We start from the raw sequence: 21855 nt of genomic DNA, 5'->3' as shown, positions 1-21855 counted from the left end.
GAGATCCAAAATAGAATTACCCCATGTTCTGGTCAATGACTTTTATATTAGAAAATTATCAGCTATGATTTTTAGAGACTCCAATGATGTTTTACTACTGGCTGCAGGAGATGTTCAGTATATATCTCTCAGTTGAAGTCTCCCATAACTACACAATCCTTTCTACACATTACAGATAGATGCTTAAGGGAATCACTCAGCCTGTATTTTAGTTAGAGCAATTAAATGGAAGTTGCAAATACAAAGCTCATTTCAATATAGTGTCAGCAGGTGCAAATGAAATAGGATTTCTTTCCTGTATCCTCATCTTCATTGTAGATGGGGTCAGAGTTGTTAAGGGGGCCTTGAGAAAATACAGATAACACATACAAAACAATCAAAATTTTCTGGGGTGTAGAGCTGGGCACATTTTTTTGGACGGATAGTTTATTTGATTAAAAATGCTATTTTGGTTGACCCGGAACTGTTGTAGAATTTGCTACAAATAGTTTCAGCCAGTCACAAAATGACTGGAAGTGGAGGAGGAGATGGTAGAGGTGCCATTACTTTCCCTAGCCTGACACCCTGTAACCTTCTGCCCAGTGGCTAGAACACTTGCCTGGGGTATCGGACATCCCAGCTCAAATCCCCACTCTGAAAGAGATGCAGAATGGTCTTTTTTAAATTCACCCAAAATTCCCAAATCTTCAGATTCACTTCGACCTGAACCGATTTTTTTCTTGATTTTTTGCAACTGTCACCGATCTCAAAAAATCACTTATTTGATGAGTTTTAGGCAAGAACCATTTGTGTTTGGCACTGTGCAGACACTCTGGGCTTGTCTACACTTACCATGGATCAGCGATCGATCCACCGGGGGTCACTTTAGCGGGTTTAGTGAAGAGAGTTTCTCCCATCGACCCAGTGCGGTGTAGACGCCACAATAAGTCGACCTAAGCTATGTCGACTCCAGCTATGTTATTCACGTAGCTGGAGTTGCGTAACTTAGGTCGACTTAACCCTGTAGTGTAGACCTACTCTCTGAAAGACAAAATTCGAGAGGTGGAACAAATGAGCAGTGGGGACAGGACGGGCAGGAAGAGGATGGGAAACAACAATGTACAGGTTTTAGCAGAGGTTAAGCATGTTAGGGGGCTGGAGCACATGATTTATGAGGAAAGGTTGAGGGAACTGCGATTATTTTGTCTGCAGAAGAGAAGAGTGAGGGGGGATTTGATAGCAGCCTTCAACTACCTGAAAGGGGGTTCCAAAGAGGATGGATTTAGACTGTTCTCAGTGGTAGCAGATGATAAAACAAGGAGTAATGGTCTCAAGTTGCAGTGGGGGAGGTTTAGGTTGTATGCTAGGAAAAACTTTTTCACTAGGAGGGTGGTGAAGCACTGGAGTGGGTTCCTGGGGACGTGGTGGAATCTCCTTCCTTAGAGGTTTTTAAGGTCAGGCTTGACAAAGCCCTGGCTAGGATGATTTAGTTGGGGATTGGTCCTGCTTTGAGCAGGGGGTTGGACTAGATGACCTCCTAAGGTCCCTTCCAACCCTGATATTCTATGATTCTGTGTCCCACTGCACCAGTTATGGCCCTTGGGCCTATAAAAGTAGGAGCTGTAGCTGCAGGTCACATACTTGCTCCTAGTTATATGTCCTAGTTAGGGGCTTCTTTAGGCAAAGGAGTGGAGAGGGAGACCCAGGGCCAAGGAAGTAGCTGGATCTTTGTTCATGTCGGGCAAAAGGCCCATGAGAGAGACAACTGCTGGGAACAGGAGCCATTTGGGGGCTGGGGACGGCTGTGAATCACTGTAAAGAGGACTCTGAAATCGAATGGCTAAGTCAGGACCCTGAGGGCAGTGAAACTATCCCAGGTGGTGGTGTTTGGTTCTGGACCTTTACTTCAGAGATTATAAGGAAAAACCTTGATCAAAAGGCCAGGAATTGGGCAATTGTTTGGAGCACGATTAGACCTTCCCCATTGGCCCATCAGTTGACACCTCCTTATGTATACACACCCTCGCCAATGGATAGCTGCAGTCACATCTAGCCACCCGCTACGCTGTAAGGGGGTGGCAATTTTCTGTATGCACTGGAGCACAGGTGAGTTTTTAGGAACGACGGGAAGGAAGATAAAGTGGAGGTTTCATGGATGCTAAGTAAACTGCTTTAACCCCTGCAAGGGCCCAAGCCAGCACAGAATCGGGGAGCAATAACCTGTGATCAGTTTGTTAGTCAGTCTAGAAGACTTTTACTTTACTAGGGGAGCCCCAGAGAGCTCATTAATTTGTAGAGCCCCATATCTGAGCATACGCTGTGCCTTCCAGAGCTTGCCCTACCTCCAGAATTCTTTATTTAATTAATTGCTCCAGATACCCCTAAGTTCTTGGCCCTCTGTCATTCCTGAAAGTCGCGACAACTTCCTGGGGTTCACATTTGTCCTTAAGAAACCATACACGCTACTACAGGGATGAGCACATCAGTGAGAGCTTACTAGATCTCTCAGCTCAACCAAATCTCCTTCAGCCACTTGTCTCTTTGATATTACCCTCACCTGGGTCCTTTCACTGCCTTTAGTGACCACATTCTCTCCTTGTTCACAATGCCTACTGTGAACTTTTAAGCACCTACCAGATTCTACACTTGGGGAGCTGCGTACTGTAACAGCAAATCCAGATTTGGCACAGATGCGTGTGCTCCCCCCACAGGGTCAGGTACAGAGCACCCTCAACTCCTTTCGAGGGTGCTCAGCAGCTCTGGGAACCTTACAGATTCAGGCCCAACAAAGAAACTGCTAGAGGAGGCTACGTTGCAAAATTCAATATTCAAGCAGATGACACAGCTGAATGCAAAGCAGCAGAAAAGTGCCTACATGCCGCTTTGTCGGTAAGAAAGATGGACGCCTTCTTTCTGCTTTGCTGAGTGAAATTTAGTTGTTCAGACTTATTCATTTTCCCTCTATTAGCTATGCTGCCGTTGTATAAAGATCATTGAGCTCTGTATTTTCATTGTCAAATTAAATGCACTGCAGGCAAAAATAGTCCCCGTAACAGGAGATGTTATCTGGGGGCACCTTAGATAAGATTCTGTGGCTGACTGTTGCTCAAATGAAGGTTCTGAAAAGAAGTATAATGGCAGTGATATTCTTCATTCTCCTTGCCCTCTCTTCATTATGCATGGGGGGAAAGGGAGGAGGATAAACAAAGTTTTCCTAATGTTGCATTTATTCAGCTGTGATGACTTTACTGTGCCTAGTTAATAAAGCATTAAATCCGAGCACAGTGCCTCATCAGTGAGATGACATACCTTAGGTTGAAAGAATTAAGGGGCTTAATACAAAATGAGACCAGTGGCAAAGGCCTTGTCTACTCTACACGGCTAAATTGGTGCTGCTGCGATCGATGCAGCGGTGCTGATTTAGCAGGTCTGGTGAAGACAAGCTAAGTTGATGAGTGAGAGCGGTCCCGTCAGCCTCTGTAATCCACCTCAATGAAAGGCAGAAGCTATGTCACCGGGAGTGGGTCTCCCATTGACCTAGCGTAGTGTGGACACTGCTGTAAGTCGATCTAAGGTACATTGATTAAGTTGTGTTACTTAGGGCATGTCTACACTTACCTCTGGAGCGATCGATCCAGCGGAGGTCAATTTATCGCATCTAGTGAAGATGCAATAAATCGACCACCGAGCGCTCTCCCGTCAACTCTGGTACTCCACCGGAGCGAGAAGCATACGCGGAGTCGACAGGGGAGAGTCAGCAGTTGACCTACCGCAGTGAAGACAGTGCAGTAAGTAGCTCTAAGAACGTTGACTTCAGCTATGCTATTTTCATAGCTGAAATTGCATAACTTAGCCTGACTTAGCTCCCCCCCCACCTTGGTGTAGACCAGGCCTTACGTAACTTAACTAGCATAACTTAGATCGACTTACAGCGTTAGTGTAGACCAGGCCAAACAGTTCCTGGTGACAATGGTTGCCTTGGTTGGCTATTCTGATTCTCTCCCTTCCCCTTAAATAGTGGAAATAAGAACATAAGAACGGCCGTACTGGATCAGACCAAAGGTCCATCTAGCCCAGTATCCTGTCTACCGACAGTGGCTAATGCCAGGTACCCCAGAGGGAGTGAACCTAACAGGTAATGATCAAGTGATCTCTCTCCTGCCATCCATCTCCACCCTCTGACAAACAGAGGCTAGGGACACCATTCCTTACCCATCGTGGCTAATAGCCATTAATGGACTTAACCTCCGTGAATTTATCCAGTTCTCTTTTAAACACTGTTATAGTCCTAGCCTTCACAACCTCCTCAGGCAAGGAGTTCCACAAGTTGACTGTGCACTGTGTGAAGAAGAACTTCCTTTTATTTGTTTTAAACCTGCTGCCCATTAATTTCATTTGGTGGCCCCTAGTTCTTGTATTATGGGAACAAGTAAATAACTTTTCCTTATCTACTTTCTCCATATCACTCATGATTTTATATACCTCTATCATATCCTCCCTTAGTCTCCTCTTTTCCAAGCTGAAAAGTCCTAGCCTCTTTAATCTCTCCTCATATGGGACCCTCTCCAAACCCCTAATCATTTTAGTTGCCCTTCTCTGAACCTTTTCTAGTGCCAGTATATCTTTTTTGAGATGAGAAGACCACATCTGTACGCAGTATTCAAGATGTGGGCATACCATTGATTTATATAAGGGCAATAATATATTCTCCATCTTATTCTCTATCCCCTTTTTAATGATTCCTAACATCCTGTTTGCTTTTTTAACCACCTCTGCACACTGCGTGGACATCTTCAGAGAACTATCCACGATGACTCCAAGATCTTTTTCCTGATTAGTTGTAGCTAAATTAGCCCCCATCATATTGTATGTATAGTTGGGGTTATTTTTTCCAATATGCATTACTTTACATTTATCCACATTAAATTTCATTTGCCATTTTGTTGCCCAATCACTTAGTTTTGTGAGATCTTTTTGAAGTTCTTCACAGTCTGCTTTGGTCTTAACTATCTTGAGCAGTTTAGTATCATCTGCAAACTTTGCCACCTCACTTTTTACCCCTTTCTCCAGATCATTTATGAATAAGTTGAATAGGATTGGTCCTAGGACTGACCCTTGGGGAACACCACTAACTACCCTTCTCCATTCTGAGAATTTACCATTAATTGTATCTGTAAGAGGTGGACTGAGATTATACTGAAGTCTACCCAGAATTCTTCATTCTCATTGAAGTCAGATGCGTTACACCGGAGTAGGAGGTAATCCAGCATTGGAACAGCTTTGTAAAGGTCATGGTGGATTCTCCGTCTTTAAACCAAGATGGGCTGTCTCTCTAAATGACATGCTCTATTTCAGCCAAAAGATTGGCCCTGATGCAGGAATTGTTGGGTGAGGTTCTATGGCCTTTCTTATGCAGAAGGTAAAAATAGTCTCTTCTGACCTTAAAATCTAGGGGCCTGATTATCGTTTACACTAACAACAATTTACACCACTCTTGCAGTGTAAAGTCACCTTCAGGTGAGAGTACGTATCATTTACTCCTGTTTCAAGGCCCCTTTGCACAGCTAGAGCGGTGTAAAATGGCCTTCGCATAACAGTGAATCAAGCCCCAGGAAACTATGATGTGAGAGTGGGCTGATAAAGTTTGCGGATGATACGAAGGTGGGAGGAGTTGCAAACTCGGAGGAGGATAGGGATACTCTGCAGGGAGACTTGAATGAGCTTGTGAATTGGAGTATCAGAAATAGGATGAAATTTAATAGTAAAAAGTGTAAGGTGATGCACTTGGGGACGAATAATAACAATTTTAGTTACAAGATGGGGACGCATTGGTTAGAAGTAACGGAAGAGGAGAAGGACCTAGGGGTCCTTGTGGACCGCAGGATGACTATGAGTCGGCAATGTGACGTGGCGGTGAAAAAAGCCAATGCGGTCTTGGGATGTATTAGGCGAGGTATATCTAGTAGAGATAGGGAGGTCCTGCTTCCGTTGTATAAGGCGCTGGTGAGACCTCATTTGGAGTACTGTGTGCAGTTCTGGTCTCCTATGTTTAAAAAGGATGAACTCAAACTGGAACGGGTGCAGAGAAGGGCGACTAAGATGATCAGAGGAATGGAAAACCTGTCGTATGAAAAGAGATTAGAGGAGCTTGGGTTGTTTAGTCTGACAAAGCGAAGGCTGAGGGGGGATATGATTGCTATCTTTAAATATATCAGAGGGGTTAATACAAGGGAGGGAGAGGAATTATTCCAGTTTAGTACTAATGTGGACACGAGAACGAATGGATACAAACTGGCCGGGGGGAAGTTTAGGCTTGAAATTAGACGAAGGTTTCTGACCATCAGAGGGGTGAAATATTGGAACGGCCTTCCGAGGGAAACGGTGGGGGCGACGGACCTGTCTGGTTTTAAGATTAAGTTGGATAAGTTTATGGAGGGAATGGTTTAATGATAAAACATAGTAGCCAATGAAAACCAAGCAATGGTACATGAACAGCATAATGGCCAACAAGGGTCAGGCTAGAGACTCTTGCCTATATGCTCGGGGTATTACTGATCGCCATATTTGGGGTCGGGAAGGAATTTTCCTCCAGGGTAGATTGGCTGGGCCTCTGGAGGTTTTTCGCCTTCCTCCGCAGCATGGGGCAGGGATCACTAGCAGGAGGGTCTCAGCCGATTGAAGTCACTAAAACACAGGATTGGGGACTTCAACGGTAGAGTCCAGGGAAGGGTCTTGCGGCCTGCAGCATGCAGGGGGTCAGACCAGATGATCATAATGGTCCCTTCTGACCTTAATGTCTATGAGTCTATGAGTCTATGAGAGGAGACTCAAGCCCTTTTGTATTTGCCTCCTGGTGAAAAGCTTAATCACAATCTCGACTCAAAAGCATCTGAGTTTGAAGGGGTTCCGTGATCAGTAGCTACGTGGAAGAAAGTGAACAGGTGAGAATATCTGGGATGGAATAGGGGGACTAGGTGACAGGTGACAACTGATTCATGGAGGAAGGGGGAAATCAAAATAATGCTTGCTTCCCGATTATTCTGACACAACGTGAGACATGCTTTGATTGTTTTCTTAACAAGAAATAGCAAGGGAAGCACAATAGATTAATTAGGATGGCACTTCGAAACTGCAAGGCAATAGGGATGAGCACTGTAAAATCAGGCTCTGTGCCACAGTACAGTGCACCTATGGGTCAGGAGCCTGTGATCATGAGAGAAAGGTCTGAATAACAGATAACATTTAATAATGCCATGTAAAGAAAGGCCCTGGGCCAATCTCACATTAAGCTGGCATTTCTGACTGAAGCCTTGTGGGGTGTTCTCTAATTGCTGTTGACAGGCACATCTGGCAGAACCGCTTCTGTGGCATGGCGTAAAATGCCAGCGAGGCGTCCCAGAAGAAGTCAGATGACAGAATCCTCAGCTGTCAGTCGAAGGCAAGGAGCTCATTATTCCCCCCACCTCCAGTGCCGTAACGCCAATTCAAAGCCAGAGTTTACACTGAATAAATGCGCCACCCAACGAGTGATTCTCCTGTAGAACGTTACAGCCTCAAAACACCGGACAAACATTAAGGCCCCGATTCTGTACTCCAAAATCCCATTGACTTCCAGGGGGATTGATTTATCAATTTATTCATCAAGCTCCAAACTAGATGATTTCTCTAGGCACTACCACTGTATAAAAAATTGTCCCTATATGCTGTGTTCCACCACTTTCTCTCTGATCACTTTCTGTTCGGGCAAAGAATATAGAATATGGTCTTAATTCATGAATTCACTCAGCAGCCCTGAGTAGTAGGTTGACCCACATTTCATGGGAGACTGAGGCAGAGCAATTGAGCAATGCATCCAAGACCACCGGGGTCTTCCTGCACAGGGCTTACAACTAGAATTGGGTGCATTTTTTTTTCAATAAATAGTAAATTCGCCAAAAAATGCATTTGGGGGATGCGATGGGGCCAACCCTGCACTGGGCCAACAGGGATGGACCAATCACTGTGAGCCCAAGAAGCCACATCCCCTCACCCTTGTTGCACATGCTCCAGCTGGAAGGGACAAATAAAAGGAGGAAGCCCAGCTCAGTCTGGGCTGGTTGAGGAAGAGGAAGGATGTGTGTTGCAAGCTCCTAACAGTAGCGTAGCTGGGAGGAGCGGGGCAACGATGCCTAAGACCCCCATGTGCTGGGAACCATAGTCCTGGACTATGCTGCGGATAACCAAGTGACCACAGAGACTGACCGGGCCGCTGAGCTGCTGCCAGCTGGGGAGAGGCCTGAGATGCAACTTGTGTTAGGAAGTGACTGATGGAATATAGTAGAAATTGGTGCTTAAACCCTTAATGGGGAATCCCCCAGTTTCATAGGGTCCTGGGTCAGAATCCGGTGAAGCGAGCAAGGTGAGCCTGGGTTCCCCTACCCCACCCTACTTCCCACTAGGTGGGACAACTGTTTGTTTGCTTGCCTCAGCCAGGAGGCCCAGAGGCTACAGACTGCTTGTTCTACCCGGCCTGGGGGCCACAGGTTGACTATTTGATTGGCCCCACCAGGGCTTCTGAGGCCACCTTGTTGCAATTATTTGATCCCACAGGGAGTCCAGACGACTGTGTGATGGGGTGTACCAACCCTACATTAGGCCAAAGGGGGTGGCCCCAATCAACAAACAGGGCCCCCATCACAGAGGGATCCTGAAACTACTTACAAATTCAGGTCAAATTTGGCAAAGAGTTTCAGGCCAAAAAAACTGAAAACAAAAATTTTGGAAATGTCAAAATGGTTTGTTCTGGAAAATGTCAAAACGAACCCTCTCAGCATCTGGTTTTCCTTTCGTCTAGCAAAGCCATTCAGCCTCGGTGCAAAACTAACCTATTTTTAATCTGGATTTTTTTTGTTTTGGCCACCAAACCAAACCCCCCATTTTGTATCCAGTTCTATTTAGAACCCAGACGTTTGTAGTAGCTCTGCATCTTGGTCCAAACTGGAAGTTTTACCATTGACTTGAACTCAACCAGGATTTGGTCATCTGTGCATTAGACCCTTCTGTTTCCCTTGTTACAACTCTATTGCTTCTTATGTCTCGTGTTCTCTTTTAACACTGTGGTTGTTTGGCTTTCGTTGTGCGTTGAAAGCATCGGCGTAGAATTGTGTTTTAATTATGTCTGTGCGCCCCTGTAACTCCTGGGTGCCCCCACTGGGTTCAGATTCCTGGCCCCGCTCCCCAATGAGTCAGGACCACTTCAAGCTGGTGCGACATCTATGGGGCTGGAGTGGCAGGAGCTGGTTAGGGCTTTCCTTGCAGCGCCCTGCCACACACCTCCCCCCGTAATTAACCACTGGGGGGGCTTGGTTCGGCCCGTTCTCCCCCTACCTGGGAGATGATTTGGGGGCAGCCTACTGCCCTCCGCTGGGAGGTCCCCTGGATCCTCCTCGCGGGGTTTGTTGGTTCCCCACCCACAAAAGCCATAGAGGGACAGACCGCCTCATGGCTCTACTCCCACCCAGAGGTCCGCACACCAATCACAACTGGGCGGTTACCCTACCGGCTGCTCCCTGTTCTTGCCTGGCAGGGAGCCGGGTGGGTCTGGCCTCCGCGCCGGCTGTCCTGGGCCTCTGGTGCAGGTACTGAGCCCAAGGGGGCCTGGCCCTCATTGCTTGGAGGATCCCCCTGCAGGCCTTCCCCGAGGCCTTCCCCCTTTAAACCTTGGACCTCCTCTCCGGGGGTTTCCAAAGCGGGGCACCCCTTCGGTCGCTCACCCTCCCCTTCTTACCTGACTTCCCTCTGGCTTTGTTGTGTAGTACCTGCTTCTGTCTCCTTCGGACCTAGGTCCTCCTCCTCACCAGGGCTGAGGGGCATAAGAGTTCCCTCCATTTTCTGGGGGCTCCCCCCTCCTCCCACCCGAGGGTCTCCTCCCACAGCCGTTTTTCCTCCTTGGCACGGGGCCCCAATCTGTCCTGAGTACGATGGGGTACGGCAGCCCATCTACTACCCCCACCTGTTACCAGGCAAATCTGCCCCCAACTTCCAGGGGCACCTGCGCCATGGATGCATTCTAGCATCATTCTCCTCACAGGGATAAACCAGTGCGGTTTCACCAACCCGCGCTGAATGAGGAAGCGGTCCGAGGCTGTATCAACCAAACCCCTCTGGGGCTTCCTCCCCACCTGTACAGGGATGGTGGCCAGCTCTCGCACCTGTTTCTTCTCTCCCCCACTCGTCCAACCACAAAATTCGACAAGCCTGCACTCCATCACCGGGCAGTCCCGGGATTTGTGTCCTGGCTGCCCGCAACGCCAGCAGACCAGTTGACCCAGGCGACTGGGGGCCCCCTTAGCCTCCTCTCTTTTTTTCTACGGGTCTCTCCCTGGGGGAGGTTCTTGGGGCTTCTTCCCCCAGTCCAGGTCACAGCCTGTCCACTCCTCTCTCCAGGGAAAGTCCACCTTGGCATACTCCTCCATCATTTTGACGGTGGCCTCCACGGTCATCGGCTGGTACCTCTGGCCCCAGACCCGCATGTTCTCCGTGAGGCCCTGCACAAATTGCTTGAGAATCACACGGTCCATTATTTCTCCCACCGTCTAGGTGTCGGACCATAGCCACCGTGTAGCCCAATCGGTCAATTTTGGGGGAAAAGCTTGGAGCTGCAAAGCCCCTGTCCACTGGGTTGCCTGAAACTTTTGCCTGTACTTCTCGGCCAACAGTCCCTAGGACAGCCTCCTCCACCATCTCATAATCTCTGGTCATTGCTATAGGCCGCCTGCGCCTCACTGGCCAGATAAGGAGCTAGTCTTAGGGCCCACGTCACCCTATCCCAGCCAGCGCCCGTGGCTATCCATTCAAAAGTACATAGGAAGACGTCAGGGTCATTGGCAGGGCCCATTTTATAGAGACCCAGCCCTGTCGCGTGGTTTCCATCACCACGCAGGAGAGTCACCACCCGGTGCAGGAGCTGCTGCTGTATATTGGCCTGCTCCCGGTTGAAGTCCTGGAGGGTTTTTTGTTGTTCAGCCTGCCACGCGAGTAAGGCCTGCCTCTCAACCTGGTGGGACTGTTGGATGCCCTGCAGGGTCTTCTGCAGCTCCTCCTGCTGCTTATCCAGCCACTGCGCCATGCCTTCCATTCTCTCAGGTTGTCACTCCCTGGTGGTGGTTTTCGTCTCCCGGACAAGCCCCCAGGTGTAACAGGGTCCTCGGTGCCCGCACTGGGTTCAGCCTCCTGGCCCCGCTCCCAGTGAGTCAGGACCACTTCAACCTGTGCTCTTTATTTTTGTTTCCAGACCCCACCACCAAGCTCCATTTACAGGTTATTTACAGGTTTGGCCCAGCACAGGCCTCAGGGTAGTTGGCTCCTTCTGAGCCTTCTCTCCCCTCTGCTCCCCTCCGACTCACTTCCTCCCAAGCTTTTAGCCCCTGTTAATGAGGCTGGCAGGTGTGACCAGTTTCCAGGCCAGGTCCTAGCTAGTGGCCAAGCCCTGATTGGGGCTGGAGTGGCAGGAGCTGATTAGGGCTTCTCCTACAGCGCCCTGCCCCAACCCCCCAGTGGTGGGGTTGGGTTTTTGGAAAAGAAGGTGCTTTATAAACAATGCTATTATTATTATTTTGCTGATATATATTTTTTCTCCGTTGGATTGGGTGTCTTCCCCTGTTTCACTCCAGCTATATTTCTATGTAGTTGAAGGTTTCTTCTTCTTTTTTTTTTTTGCTTCTATTCTCTAGTTAAAAGCAAAGTCATCAATAATTTTAGATGAAATGTATTTGCTACAACACTCCAGGATAACATGTTTTGAATGTTCTGATTGATTTACGTCTATAAAAAACAAACTACATCAGACATGTGTCTGTAGAAGCCTTTGTTTCTTGTAAAGGTATGAGCCCTGTGCCTCATTAGTCTCCCAGTCTTTTCTTTTGGTACCCGTTGTGTTTCACACATTTTTATAAGCTGTCTGCCTCTAATAAATGAAATTATACTTCAGCTGTAAAGTGTTCCCATAAGCAATCAAAGAAATGTTACCTTGCAGTCTCTGAGCGTAAGCATCATCGGTACCATTGTCACATCATCAAGATGTAATGCAGGCTGGTTATTAGTTTTATGTTAGCCTGACAGCTTAGGTGGTGGAATATCACTAAAAGCCAAATGCTGTAGGAATCAAAGAATGGGACATCAGGACATGCCAGCCTTAAAAGCCCTGCACTCAATATTACATCTAGTTATTGTGATAATAGAGTGATTTACCCCAATGGAAATCCAAAGTGACTCCACTCAAGTGCTAGAAGCTGAAACTAGACACATTCAGACTAAGGGCTTGTCTACATTACTCGCTGGATCGACGGGCAGTGAGGACACTGCGGTAAATAGATCTAAGTACGTTGACTTCAGCTACGTTATTCACGTAGCTGAAGTTGCGTAACTTAGATCAATTCTCCCTCTCCCCCCCCCCCCCCCGGTGTAGACCAGGCATAAGAAATAAGAAGCAAGTGTTTAACAGTGAGGATAATTAACCATTGGAACAACTTACCTATTGATGTGGTAGATTGTCCATCACTTGAAGTCTTTAAATTCAGCCTGGATGTCTTTCTAAAAGAGATGCTGTAGTTCAACTAGACATTATGGGTTTGATGTTGGAATTACCTGGTGAAATTCTACTGCCTGTGTTATGCAGGAGGTCAGACTACATGATCATAGTGATCCCTTCTGGCTTTTGAATCTATGAAAGCTGCATTTCCATTTCCTGATTAGACAAGCTGACCTTTTATATGCTCTTTCCTGAAATAAATTTCTTTTCACCATGAAACAAAATTTCATATCCGGGTTAAACCAATGTCAGGGAGTGACCTGAAATTCACTTTCTATGGACAGTCACTTGACTAAAGCTTCAGTCAAAATGTTCGTGAAAAATAAGCCCAAAAGGCAAATGTGGTAGAATGGAAATGCAATTCAACATTTGCAAAAAATATTCATGCATACTTTCCCTCCGCTATGATCCAGAGCTCACAGAAGTCAATGGAAGGCTCCCACAATGCATCAAATCCAATTTTGATGTTGGCCTGACTCCCTCTGATCTTTAAGGGCACGAGTCAAGAAAGCATCTGTATGGAATTGCCTAACTTGAAGTACTTACTGAAGTCTCAACATCAGTGGCCTTTTAAGCATGTGCATTAATGATGGCCTGAAAATTTTTTGCATACAACTTTTTTTCAGCAAACAATGCAGATTTGGCCACCAAAACATTTTACAAATTCATGTCAATTTTGTTGAATTAATTTGGTCAGAAAAAAACAAAATCTGAAAAAAGCAAAATGTTTTGTTCAATCTGACACAATTTTGTTTTCAACTTTTCAATTCACTGAACAGTTTGAAGAATTTTGGTTCCCCCGAACCCATTCCCCGCAACCCCGATTTTCTGGCATTGCCGGTGAATTCAAAAATCCATTAGTTACCCAGCTCTGGTGCTGAATAGGGCTGGGCTTAAGCACATGCTTAAGTGTTTTCCTTACTGAGGACTAAATATCACATGGCACTTTTTCAAGAGCAGAGATTTCAGCCCTGTGGTCCTTGCCGAATTCTAGTGTGGGTAGCTATATTATGCCTACTTAAAACTCTCCTTGTAGTTTCAGTTGAAAACAGTATTCCTTGACAATTTTTGTCCTATACTGTTGGACGTTGTAGTTCTGCATTCTTGGGGGGAGGGGTAGCTCAGTGGTTTGAGTATTGGCCTGCTAAACCCAGGGTTGTGAGCTCAGTCCTTGAGGGGGGCACATAAGGATCTGGGGCAAAATCAGTACTTGGTCCTTCTAGTAAAGGCAGGGGTCAAAAGTCAATGATCTTTCAGAGTCCCTTCCAGTTCTATGAGATAGGTGTGTATCTCCATAAACATGTATTTTGTTTTTCCACAGAGCTGGCTGCAATTCAGTGAAGGCTGCAGTGATCCCTATATGCTACATGCATCAAATAATATTGGCTATTTTGGGGGGAAAAAGATGATTCATCATCTTTGTTTTTATACCTGCACTTTAATTATTGTAGCAAAGACAACTATTTCACCAAGCAACATTTTTTCTAGGTGTATTAATGGCTCCCAAGTTTCATCATTTCTCATTATAAAACAAGGGGATATGCAATGAAACAGAAAGATGGTCAATTCAAAACTGATCAAAAGGAATATTTTTGTTGCCTCAACCAATGAGCAAATTTCCTGTGGAACTTCTTGCCACAAGAAATTGAGATGAAGCACTTAGCAGGACTCAAAAAAGGATTAGACGTTTATATAGATAACACAAATAGCCAGAGGAGTTATAGTAAATATAGTTTTTAAAAAATAAACAGGAGCTTTGGGAATGATATAACCCCTCATGCTTTAGGGCATGAGTCAACTTCTAAATATTTGGGATGAGGAGGAAACTTTCCCTGGGAGCAGGTTATCCCATAACTGCCTACTGCAGGTGTGTGTGTGTGTGTAAGAGAGAGAGAGAGAGAGAGAGAGGTGCGAAGGGGGATCACCTTCTTCTTAAGCAGCTGGAGTTGCTCACAATTGGAGACAGGATACTGGACAAAATGAACTGCTGGTCTGGTCCAATCGGATTGTTCCTATGGTAATGGAAGGGATTAATGGTTCCAATCTAAGCTCAGAAATTACCAGCCTGCTGAATGGCCATTTGAAAGGAGTTTCTTAACTCAGTTCCCAGGCGACAGTAGCATACATCACAACTCCTCCCACCCGAAATGGTGTTTATTGACAGCCACGTTAGCCATTGGGACAAAGAGGCTGAGGGGTCGTGGAGGTTAAAATGCACTTTTGTGATCCCCAATGTTGCCTAGAGGTGGGAAGAGCTCTGACGAGCCTCAGCACCATTGCTGACAATCTTTTTACCAGCACCTTTCTGAGCCCTCCTGCGGGGTCTACAGAGAAGCAGAAACTCTCCATTCACTTTTGCCCTGGTGTAATGTTTCAAGGGGAGGAATTCAGCAGATTTTGCTTTTCCTGGGGCACCTTTTTGGCACTCTAAGTCTGATGAGAAAGTGAATGCGAGCTTTACCTATGCTCTTGTCCCCTCTTATCCAGTGCTAAGTAACCTGTGGGGATGAGATGGGCCAACACGTGACTGGCAGTATCATCCAGCAAGTGATGCAGGTGGTGTGCCGTTTGCCAGGTGACTGCCACCAAGATAGCACTGATTGACATCAGTTTGGATTCTCCGCATCTCGCTCAGGATTAGATGATGTTTGCAAACATTTGTGAATGTTGCAGTGCCACGAGAATGATTAAAGGATTAGAAAACATGCCCTGTAGTGATAGACTCAAGGCGCTCAATCTATTTAACCTAACAAAGAGAAGTTTAAGGGGTGATGTGTTTACAATGGATGTGTAAGAACCTACATGGGGAACAAGTATTTCCTCTTCAATCTAGCAAACAAAGGTCTAACATGATCCAATGGCTGGCAGTTGAAGATAGACAATTCAGACTAGAAGTAAGGCATAAGTTTTTTAACAGTGAGAGTAATTAACCATTAGAACAATTTACCAAGTGTTGTGGTGGATTCTATATCACTGGCAATTTTAAAATCAAGACTGGAATTCTTTTTAAAAAGATCTGCCCTAGGAATTATTTTGGGACAGTTCTCTGGCCTGTGTTATACAGAGGTCAGACTAGATGATCCCAGTGGTTCCTTCTGGCCTTGGAATCTACGAATTGGCAGTCAGTAGAATCTATCTCCATGAGCCTGCAGAGTGGTTCCCTGGGGCTGCGCCTTTCAGAGCTGTATCTTGTCTGTGTATAAAGTTTGATATTATTATTATTTATATTGCATCATAGAATCATAGAATATCAGGGTTGGAAGGGACCTCAGGAGGTCATCTAGTCCAATCCCCTGCTCAAAGCAGGACCTAATTCCCAACTAAATCATCCCAGTCAGGGCTTTGTCAAGCCTGACCTTAAAAACCTCAAAGGAAGGAGATTCCACCACCTCCCTAGGTAACCACCTTCCTAGTGAAAAAGTTTTTCTTAGTATCCAACCTAAACCTCCCCCACTGCAACTTGAGACCATTCCTCCTTGTTCTGTCATCTAGTACCACTGAGAACAGTCTAGATCCATCCTCTTTGGAACCCCCTTTCAGGTAGTTGAAAGCAGCTATCAAACCCTCATTCTTCTCTTCTGCAGACTAAACAATCCCAGTTCCCTCAGCCTCTCCTCGTAAGTCATGTGCTCCAGCTCCCTCATCATTTTTGTTGCCCTCTGCCAGACTCTTTCCAATTTTTCCACATCCTTCTTGTAGTGTGGGACCCAAAACTGGACACAGTACTCCAGATGAGGCCTCACCAATGTCGAATAGAGGGGAATGATCACGTCCCTCGATCTGCTGGCAATGCCCCTACTTATACAGCCCAAAATGTCGTTAGCCTTTTTTGGCAACAAGGGCACACTGTTGACTCATATCCAGCTTCTCATCCACTGTAACCCCTAGGTCCTTTTCTGCAGAACTGCTTCCTAGCCATTCGGTCCCTGGTCTGTAGCAGTGCATGGGATTCTTCCGTCATAAGTGCAGGACTCTGCACTTGTCCTTGTTGAACCTCATCAGATTTCTTTTGGCCCAATCCTCTAATTTGTCTAGGTCCCTCTTTATGCTATCCCTACCGTCCAGCATATCTACCACTCCTCCCAGTTTAGTGTCATCTGCAAACTTGCTGAGGGTGCAGTCCACACCATCCTCTGGATCATTGATGAAGATATTGAACAAAACCGGCCCCAGGACCGACCCCTGGGGCACTCTGCTTGATACCGGCTGCCAACTAGACATGGAGCCATTGATCACTACCCATTGAGACCAATGATCTAGCCAGCTTTCTATCCACCTTATAGTTCATTCATCCAGCCCATACTTCTTTAACTTGCTGGCAGTCCCAGCCAAGAATCCTAGGTGTTGTGAGAGGCAGCCTCCACCCCAGAGAGCCTACAGCTGAAAGAGACAAGACTCCTTCCTCCAGAATAGGAGGGGAAATTGCAACATAGAGGGGAAGTGACTTGCCTACGCTCACACGGCAGGTCAGTGGCAGAGTTGGACTAAATACAGGACTTAAATCCCTAGGGCAGTCCTAAGCACTTCTGTAAATTCACATCAGCATTCAAATGTGGGTTGTTGTTTTTTAAATCCAAATTCACTGATGACCCTTTATTACAAGGCACAGGTGAGCCCTGTTTCTGAGAAGATCATTTTGCTTTCCCCCCCTTGAAGATGGAGGGGGAAAAGGGCATTCCACAAGCAAATAAACAAACAAACCCAAAACAACCCACCTCCTCCCCCCCCACACTCCATTTTTATTAACATTTGATTGCTGAAATTAACTTAACATTTGCCTCTGAGTGGGATAAAAATTCTAGAGAGATGATTCAATGATCAAAAGTATGCCTGGGACACCAAGGTTCAAATCACACCAACTCTTTCTCACTCCACTGTAGCTCATCCCAGAGAGTTGTAAAACACCAGGCCATGTATTATATTTTTAAAAATGGATATCTATTATTTTTCTTTCTCCCGTGAAATACATTTATATGCAGATAGCAGAGATCCTATCTGAAACTGGAAATGGGACTCATTGTTCCAGAACACATAATAGCAGAGGAAAGCAGGAACTGTTTTATTGCAGTAATAATAGTTCTAGTTGTCCAAAGGAGAAAAAAGCCAATAATTTTCATAACCTACAGGCTGCAGGAAGCTATAAATTTCCATGCTCACGCTTTGTGAGGCCCTAGTTTGTTGAATATATAACGTCTTTGACATTCCACTGGGGATTGTCTCAGAGAGAGGAAGCCATCACTTGACTCCTCCAAACACAGCATTTGGCATATTTGGCAAGAGTCCCAAATGCAAAAGTATCAGTGGATTAGGCACCCATTCCTAATCCCACTGAATTCTATGTCAAAACTCCCATTGACTTCCATGGGAGTATTTTCAGGTCCTGTATGAGCCATGCACTGCTCTTGATCTGTGCAGGTGTGGAGCTCCTATTGCCATCAGCTAGGGTTGCATGCACAGGTTGTGGGCATCTTGTGGCTGAAGAACAACATAGGAGGTCTGGGTATTAGTCTCATCTTTTCCCTGGGCTTGCCCTGTGACCATGGGCAAGTCATTTCGGCCAACATTTTCCAAAAGTGCCCACTGGTTTGGGGAGCAACCAAGGACCCCAAGCGGGTGGCACCCACAACTCTTGGGCAGTTTTGAACATTTAGGTTTTACCCTCACGCTGATCCAGTTTTTATCACTTTGCCTCACAGGCATAATGGGCTTGATCCAGCACCCACCAAAGTCAATGGAAAGACTTCTACTTCAAGGAGCTGGTCTGGATTAGGTCCTTTATGTAGCTTGATTCGTGAATATCCTCAAGAGCATTTTGATGTTGAAGTGGAGGTGAAACATCATAAAGTATAAAATATAATGCCCTCTCCAACATATAATTAATAGAAAGTCAGTAGTGAAACAGCAACATTATTTTAAAATGCAACAGAATCACAGTTATAAAATAGTAGATTCTGTGTGGGGAGCTGGCAAGCACGCCATACTGTTCTGTTACACTTTTATTTATCAATTAAAAACAAGGAGGGTGGGAGAGGTTACATGTAATTCTCTCTGTGTTCCATTCCAGATGTTCCATCTAACGATGCTCTGGAGCCAAATTATTCAAGCGGATCAAAAACATATTTTGCATGAAAAATAATGTAAAAAATCATTTTTGTCAACATTTTTCACTGAATGTTGCGGGTTTTCTGTGTAAACCAACATTTTTTGGTTAGTTTTTGAGGACCAAAAATCGAAAATTCTTTGTTTTGTTTAATTTAATTTTATTTTTTTTGTCAAAAAGCCAGAAAAAGGTGGCAAAATCAAAAATGGACTCCTGAAAACTTTCATTTTGTCATCACCAAAAAAAGTTTCAATGTAAATTTGACCATCTTTATCAACTATACAAACTGCCTGCCTACATCGAACCAGTAAATGGGTCGTTCTGTGCCTACATCATGTGCCTCAGCATGCAAAGAGTTAATTGGATGTATCATTACCCATTTAATGTGTGCAAAGACAAATTTAATGCATGTACAGGCAAATGTTGTGGGTACTATCTTGGAGGGGGAAAAGCACATTTATAAATGAGCACTCTAAATAGTAAGAAAATTAGGCTTTGTAAGTCACTAAACATTGGAATAAGGCACTTTCTGCATCTACTGGAGAAGAATTTAAATGGAAACATTTTTATTTTCAGTGCACAAACCTTGAGTCACTCTGGGGCAGGGAGGAAAATGAAGCATGTTGCAAGCTGCAGAAATCAAAAGACAATGTAAGAATCTGTTTTTAAGCATTTTTGGGGGTGGGAACAAATTGCCATGGCAACCTCTAAATGGATATGTCTTCAAGGAAATCATGCTGTTCCCTTGAAAAGGGAAATGCATAATATAACAAGCACTTGAAAGTTATCTTTGAAAGGCATGTGTACGGGAAAAATCAGAAATGTTTTATAAATTCAAACTCATGAAACATTCATGCCGCCTCACTAGTGTTTCCCATTACAATTATCCTACCAAGGCTCAGGCAGGAGCTGAGGAAACTTGTGATGCAGCTGCATGTTTAGGGGTGCATTTGTGGTCAGACTGGCCTATGCTACCAACCTCCTTCTGTGGGTCCATAAGTGCTCATCTGTTGCCTAGTGCAGTCAATGTAAAGGCGACCGCTGATTTCGACAGCCATGCGCCCTAAAACAGTCAACTCTTCTCTGATATAGTGTTGTGGATTGGGCTCACATTGTTATGGGTCAAGGTACGGCTGCTGCCGTCCGTTCAGAATAAACGTAAATGGAACCGCGTGGCAGATACAATGACAGCAGTACTCACAAACACGGGCCCATGGAAATGGTGGGTATAAGCAGAATCTTGTAACTCAAGGGTTTTAAAAGGCAGGGGTTGGTGCTTGGATTGGTGGAATTGTTTTTGCATGTGTGCCAGAGAGACACTGGACACCCTGGGAGCAGGACAGACTGGGCGAGACAGAGGGACAGCTTGGCCAACCATGGTGTATGACCCTGGGACAAGCTAGACAGATGGCTTCTGGGTCTGGTGCTGGCTTAGGGCTGTAGGCCAGGGGTGGTCAACCTGAGCCCGAGAAGGAGCCAGAATTTACCAATGTACATTGCCAAAGAGTCACAGTAATACATCAGCATCCCCCCACCCATCAGCTCCCCCCCCTGCTTCCAGCATCTCCCACCCACCGGCAGCCCCGCTGATCAGCGCCTCCCCACACCTCATGATCAGCTTTTTCATGGCGTGCAGGAGGCTCTGGGGGGAAAGGGGGAGGAGCGAGGGCATGGCAGGCTCAGGGGAGGGGGTGTGAAAGGGGTGGAGTGGGGGCAGGGCCTATGGCAGAGCCAGGGGTTGAGCAGTGAGCACCCCCCGGCACATTGGAAAGTTGGCGCCTGTAGCTCCAGCCCCGGAGTCGGTGCCTATACAAGGAGCCTCAATGGCCACCCCTGCTGTAGGCAGAGGAGCTATCCCCTGTTTTTTGGTTCTGCCCATGTTCAGAGATGTGGGACTGTGTGTGTTCCATGTAAATAAACAAGATGGCATCACAGAAAACACCAGATTCCATCATAAATTTCTCCTCCTGGCTGGAAAATCCTACTAGGCCCTGAACTTTGACTAGCTACTCAGGGGTAACAATACTGTCTTCCTTTTTTTCTAATGGATCGATTCTTCTTCCCAGCAACACCAATCACTTCAGTGGAGTTACAGTGGTGTAATCTAGGGAAGAATTTGGTCTAATATCTTTAATGGCAGAATTATTCCTTTTAACTTGCCTATTTTTTTTTTAACCTGTGAACAGAATGTGGATGACAACTCTGGAACTATTTTCTGCTCTGAAAGGTGCTGGATAGATAGCCTTGATCTCCATTCCACTACACCCCAGTCAGCATCAATACATGGTTCCCCACTGATATCCCTTCACTCAGGGCTCAGAGGACATATCTTTAGAGCTGAAAGGGTATCTTATTTTCCAGTGTAACCCCTGTTTGCTCGGAGTGGCACTTTCCCCCCCTGTAGGGGTGGTGAGGCCTGCTAGAAATCGATGAGCCTGCTACAGCCGTGGCTAACAGAAATGCTGCTCTTAGCTCATGCAATAAGAACTCATGCATTTAGCTCCAGAGGTCCCAGGTTTGATCCCCACTCCCAATGCCCCTATGTGGGTTGGCATTACACTAATGTCGCTCAATCCTTGCCCCCTCTGTTGAATCTACTAATAAATGTGCCAATTAGAGCCAGGCAAATACTGCAAAATATTGTTCACGTTTTCTATATGGATTTGCTTTTTGCTGAGTTTATACCACTTTAAGGATTTGCTTTTTCCTAAATTTATACCACTTTAGTGGCTGCTTTCCACAAATGCAGGCCCTCGTCTACACAAAGAAGTTGAAATCAATTCAGTGCAAACGGCTGCGTGCAAACGGCTGCATGGACTAGAGCTAGGCAGCATTTGGGGGCAAAAAATGAGGATTCAGGGACACTAATACATTTCATGAATCTGTGTCAGTTTTGCCAAATTCTTTGTGTTGAACCCTTCACTTCAAAAATTCTGAAAAAAGTCGGACCATATCATTTTGACATTTTTGCAATGAAACATTTTGATTCAAAATAACTGTTTTGAAATGTCCTTCCATTTTATTTTAAAAAAATTTAAACATGCTCAAAATCAAAACAAAATTTTGATTTTGAAACATTTTGTTCAACCTGAAATTTATATATGTTTTTCTTTTCAATTTGCCAAAAATTTAAAAAAGGACTTGTTTGGGGGCCAATTTTTAAATTTTAATTGCCAGCAACCTGAAAAAATCAGTCATTTACACAGCT

Source organism: Malaclemys terrapin, chromosome 1 (assembly GCF_027887155.1).
Source record: "Malaclemys terrapin pileata isolate rMalTer1 chromosome 1, rMalTer1.hap1, whole genome shotgun sequence".
In the NCBI taxonomy this organism is placed as follows: Eukaryota; Metazoa; Chordata; order Testudines; family Emydidae; genus Malaclemys; species Malaclemys terrapin.
Note: the sequence above shows the minus strand (reverse complement) of the source record.